The sequence below is a fragment of the Panthera uncia genome, chromosome F1, assembly GCF_023721935.1.
Source record: "Panthera uncia isolate 11264 chromosome F1, Puncia_PCG_1.0, whole genome shotgun sequence".
NCBI lineage: Eukaryota > Metazoa > Chordata > Mammalia > Carnivora > Felidae > Panthera > Panthera uncia.
In genome coordinates this window covers 337987-344109 of record NC_064813.1, presented here as the reverse complement: position 1 = coordinate 344109, position 6123 = coordinate 337987, and the positions used below count along the sequence as shown (strand labels likewise).

Here is a 6123-nt window from a genome sequence, read left to right as displayed (position 1 = left end):
GTGAAAGTCTTTTTCCAGAGTTCATTCACCGGTTAATACCACGTGGTCAAACGCACGCCCAAACCAAACATAGTACCTCTGCCTGTTCTTTGGTTAGGTTTTCAGCCTTTTTTAACTGAGTAACACCCCAAGGCAGGTGGCATTTGCTCGGTGACACGGTCACAAGGATGCACTGGGGGCTGGGCACAATTCCCAGAGGGCTAGCTGGGGTCCCTCCCTCTCCCGCGGGAGAAAGGGTTTCTGCACACAAGTGGGGGACAGTGACATTGCTACGGGACGAGGCTCCCATCTGCTTAAGAAGCACTTACAACTCGGGTCGGGTACCGGTAACGAGCCGTAAGCCGTCCCCGCACCTGACCCCTGAGAACAGGCGCAGCCGCGAGAGCCTGGGCTCCAGGATCCCGTGGCCAGCAAACCGTGCTGTGTGCACAGCCCTCGGTCAAGGGCACAACGTTCCCACAGGGGAGGCCAATGGGTGCAGAGCATGGTGATCACCATAATGGGGTTGAAGCGGAGAGGCAAGGGAAGTTTTTAAAAAAGGTAACAGAGGGGTGCCTGGGTGGCGCAGTCGGTTAAGCGTCCGACTTCAGCCAGGTCACGATCTCGCGGTCCGTGAGTTCGAGCCCCGCGTCAGGCTCTGGGCTGATGGCTCGGAGCCTGGAGCCTGTTTCCGATTCTGTGTCTCCCCCTCTCTCTGCCCCTCCCCTGTTCATGCTCTGTCTCGCTCTGTCTCTCTCTGTCCCAAAAATAAATAAAAAACGTTGAAAAAAAATTAAAAAAAAAAAAAAAGGTAACAAAAAAAAGTATGAGAGAAAAGTTAACAAGAAACAGAAGAAAATGTGGAGAGGCTACACATGGTGTTTCCTTGTTTCCCTCACCTTTTAGCTCTCTTAGTAATGTCTGAGGAGAGAGTGGGAGGCCGTAGGGAGGGGGAAACGAGCAGGAACCGTGACCGGTAGAACCTGCAGTGTGCACGTGATGCTGTGGTCACACGAGCGGAGCCGCCGTCGTCACCACTCGTCACTGTGACAGCACCGCTGGCCGTGCTCCCCGTGCTGTGACTGTCCTCCCCGGACTCCCTCTCCCTGCACCCCTCCCCTCCAGCAACCACGTGTGTTCTCCGGGTCGATGGATCGGTTTCTGCCCTGTTTCTGCCTTTGTTTGTTGTGTTTTAGAGTCCACAAACCCATACGGTATTTGTCTTTCTCTGATTTATTTCACTGAGCATTATACCCTCTGGTCCATCCACGTTGTTGTAAATGGCAGGCTCTCACCCTTATTATGGCCGAGTGATATTCTAGTGTGCACGTGCACGTTTCTACATACCACATCTTTCTTCAAATTATTTTTTTTAAACTGCAGTATTTTCTTTATTTAAATAATCTCCACACCCAATGTGGGGCCTGAATACACGACCCCGAGATCAAGAGTCGCATGTTTGGGGCACCCGGCGAGGCTCGGTTGGAAGAACATGTGACTTTTGACTCGGGGTTGTGACTTCAAGCCCCACGTTCAGTGTAGAGACTACTTAAAAATTAAAAAAAATCTTTAAAAAAAAAAAAAGGCACGTGCTCTACTGACTGAGCCAGCCAGGTGCCCCATTACCACTTCTTCATCCACTCGTCTGTCAGCGGTCACTCGGGCTGCTTCCAGACCCTGGCTACTGTAGATGACGCTGCCATAAACACAGGGGTCCACACATCCCTTCAAGTTAGTGTTTTCATTTGCTTTGGGTAAATACCCAGTAGTGATTACTACTAGGGTAGTTCTATTTTTAACTTTTTGAGGAACCTCCATACTGTTTTCCACAGTGGCTGCACCAGTCTGCATTCCCACCAACCGTGCACGAGGGTTCCTTTCTCCCTGCATCTTGCCAACACCTGTGGTTTCTTGTGTTGTTTCTGGCCATCCTGACAGGTGTGAGGTGGTGTCTCATGGCGGTTTTGATCTGTATTTCCCTGAGCATCTTTTCATGTGTCTGTTGGCCCTCTGGATGTTCTTCATGTATTTTGGACACGAACCCTTTATCAGAGGCCACATTTGTGAATATCTTCTCCCATTCAGTAAGTTGCCTTGTCATTCTGTTGACAGTTCCCTTCACTGTGCAAATGCTTTTTTATGGGGAGGGGCAGCAAAAAAAAAAAAAAAAAAAAAAAAAAGGCTTGTTATTTTGGTGTAATCCTAATAGTTTATTTTTGCTTTTGTATCCCTTGCCTCGGGGGACGTATCTAGAAAAGTGTTGCTAAGGCAGATGTCAGAGAGTTTCCAGCTCATGTGTTCTTTCGGGATGTTTATGGTTTCAAGTCTCACTTTTAGGTCTTTAATTCATTTTGAGTCTATTTTTGCATACGGTGTAAGACAGTGGTTTCATTCTCATGTCGCTGTCCAGTTTTCCCAACATGATTTGTCGAAGAGACTCTTCCCCGTTGTATACTCTCGCCTCCTCTGTTGGAAATAGACCCTACAAGCCTGGGTTTATTTCTGGGCTTTCCATTCTGTTCCACTCCTTTTTTTTTTTTTTTTTTTTTTTTAACTGAGGTAAAACTGACATAATATTATGTTAATTTCAGGAGCACAACCTAATGATTCCATATTTGTATACATGAAAAATGACCACCAGAAATCTGGTTAACATTTATATAGCTTTGCACATTTCTGAACAATTAAAACCCTTGAAGGAAATATACTTTCTGCTTCATGACAATAACCAAATGTCAGTAAGAAAGTGCCCTTTAAAGTAGCACATTTTGTCTCAATAGTCCCACTGGATTGTGCCTTTTTGTAAAAGGGCAGTGTGCAAATAACACCTTTTCAGTTCAGCGCTGAACTTTCATGGACCAGAGCTGACGTGTAAGGTCTGTGCCACAGGGTAACACCCACAGCTGCCTGGGTGATGGATCTCCTGAAGGCTCAGTGGACGTGACCAAGTGCACGTCCGTCCCACGCACCCTGGGACTACACACAAGTACAAAATACACCAGGCGGGCGGCGAAAGGGCCGGCGGAGGAGGACTAACATTACAGAGCATCTAACAAACAGCAAGCACTTTGTAAATGTTAAAGAGGATATGTAGCATATTTTTCCCTTTTTTAAAAAAAATATCATTCTCATATTGGCTTTTAAAAAAATATCATTCTCATATTGGCTAACATACAGTGTGCTCTTGGTTTTGGGGTAGATTCCCATGGTTCATTGTTTCCATACAACACCCAGTGTTCACCCCAACAGGTGCCCTCCTCAATGCCCATCACCCACTTTCCCCTCCGCCACCCCCCATCCACCCTCAGTTTGTTCTCAGTATTTAAGAGTCTCTTGTGGTTTGCCTCCCTCCCTCTCTGTTTGTAACTATTTTTTCCCCTTCCCCTCCCCCATGGTCTACTGTTACTCAAGTTCCACATGAGTGAAATCATATGATTATCTGTCCTTCTCTGCCTTATTTCACTCAGCATAATACCCTCCAGTTCTATCCACGTTGCTGCAAATGGCAGGATTTCATTCTTCCTCGTTGCCAAATAGTATTCCATTGTATATATAAACCACATCTTCTGTATCCATTTGTCAGGTGATGGACATTTAGGCTCTTTCCATAGTTTGGCTGTTGTTCAAAGTGCCGCTATAAACATTGGGGTACAAGTGCCCCTATGCATCAGCACTCCTGTATCCCTTGGGTAAATTCCTAGCAGTGCTGTTGCTGGGTCATAGGGTAGTTCTATTTTTAATTTTTTGAGGAACCTCCACACTTTTCCGGGGCGTATTTTATTTTATTTATTTATTAAAAAAAATTTTTTTTTTAATGTTTATTCATTTTTGAGACAGAGAGAGACAGAGTATGAACAGGGGAGGGTCAGAGAGAGGGAGACACAGAATCTGAAACAGGCTCCAGGCTCTGAGCTGTCAGCACAGAGCCCGACGCGGGGCTCGAACTCACGGACCACGAGATCATGACCTGAACTGAAGTCGGCCACTCAACCGACTGAGCCACCCAGGCGCCCCTTCCGGGGCGTATTTTAAATAAATACTTGAGGATGAGGAAATTGTCTACAGCAAAGTAGGGAACCTGGTGGCAGAAAGATGTGAAAGAAATCTGGGACCAGAGATCGTCAGCTGGTGACCCTGGACAAGACCTTCCATTTCCCAGCGTTTGCGAGAAACGAGAAAGAGCCACAGACGAGCTGGCAGGGTGGCAGGTTTCTGCAAACCGGGGAGCACTTGCCCAAAACAAGAACGGCACCCCCACCACTCACTCCCCGTTCATCTGCAGATGCAGTCAAACCTCATTTAAGAAGGCTATCAGGAGACAAGGGCCCTATAATTCACAAGCGCTGCAAACCTTCCCGGGTCCCTTCAGAAGAGGCAAATGGCACTACCAGCTGAATATAATAAAAATAAATGGCATCACGCACGTAGGCCTAGGTAGAATGAGAGACTGTTAGGAACCCTGAACATTATCTCATTTAATCTTTGTTTTTACGAAACAGAGAGGAAGGTCCAGGATCACAGAGCAAGTCAATGGAGAGGTCTCAAAGGCACATTTGCCGACTTGATCCTGCGTTTTCTGGCCACGATCGGGAGGGGTGGGTGTTGGTGCCACGAGATCCTGCTTGTAAACAGAAAGGAGGCGGAGTGGGAAGGCCTCATTTCAGAGCAAGAGAGCGCAGGCCAGGATGCTTACGGAGGGGTGGTCTGCAGCGAGCTGACGGCAGCTGACGTGCGCACCTGCTAACAGAAGGTTGGGTAGACGCTGGTGCCCCATAGGTGCAACCCCGTGCAGGGAGTGCACACACATGCACACACACTGATACAGGAAGAACACCCAGGCAAACCAAGTGAGGACTTTCACAACAATTCACACTGTACTTATAGGAAAAACTAAATGCAAAATGTGTAAATGTGTTTTAAAAATGTGGAGGGGAACATGGCAAATCGATAGCCCTGTTTACTGCGGGGGAAAGAATCAAGGATGCATTTTACTTTGTATTTTTGAATTCGTGAGAACGTATTCATGAATTAGCTGTATAATTAAAAAGAAGTGAAAGAATTTTTATAAAGGGAAATTGCATATGTACTCATGTAGGTACGTGTGACTCAAGTCAAGAAATTGAAAATTTCTCTCACTGATACAGAATCCTATCAACTAGATAAAAAGAAGTAACACTATCCACAGATCACCATTTTTATTTTATTTATTGAAAAAAAATTTTCTTTGCAGTTATTTATTTCTGAGAGACAGAGAGGGACAGAGCACAAGTGGGGGAGGGGCAGAGAGAGAGAGGGAGACCCAGAATCCGAAGCAGGCTCCAGGCTCCAAGCCGTCAGCACAGAGCCCGACGTGGGGCTCAAACCCAAACCACGAGATCATGACCTGAGCCAAAGTGGGATGCTGAACCGACCGAGCCACCCAGGTGCCACTCTTTTTAAAGAACAAAATCCATTTCATCCAAAATCTATAGTTAATTCTGCTTGATTCAAATATTTACTGCACAGTTTAAGTGACTACAAGCAATTTCACCATCATTTTTGGAGTTGCTAGCTCTGGGCTCCTGACCAGGGATCAGGTTCAGGAGGCCTCAGAGCAGGACCTGTGGAGTCAGAGCCAGGGCCACTGCTCTGGGCAGTGTGCCAGGAAACTGTGACCCCCCCCCCTCCCTGCCAGACAAAAATGATTAGAGAATAACACAAGAAAATAATCAGAACTTCAAGGCGTAGTGCAAACATTAAGTGGTCAGGGGACAGGGAGCGGATGTGAGGAGACAGTAATCCTAAGATTAGTGCTGAACTTGACATGAGAAGCAGAGCTCGAGCGAGGTGTGGGGGGCAGGCAGGGTTCAGACAGACAGAGGCAGAGGGAGAGGAAACACACATCATACAAGACACCTTCCCGAGCAGACTAAGCAATGTCCCCAGAACAGGGGCTGCAGCATGGGGAAGCAGGATGTGGTAAAACGCAACCTCTATCCCAGGACACAGGATGTAGTAGGTGCAACCTCTGTTCCAGGACATGGGATGTGGTAGGAGCAAACTGTATCCTAGGACATGGGACATGGTAAATACAAACTCTATCCCAGGACACAGGACATGGTAGGTGCAACCTCTATCCCAGGACACGGGACTTGGTAGGTGCAA

The 6123-nt window shown here is 47.0% G+C and overlaps 1 protein-coding gene across 4 annotated transcripts in view; it reads right to left on the bottom strand.

The window, feature by feature from the left end:
- The window catches only part of DISP1 (dispatched RND transporter family member 1), a 182957-nt gene that overhangs the window by 22886 nt on the left and 153948 nt on the right, over positions 1 to 6123 (bottom strand). The window lies entirely within an intron of this gene.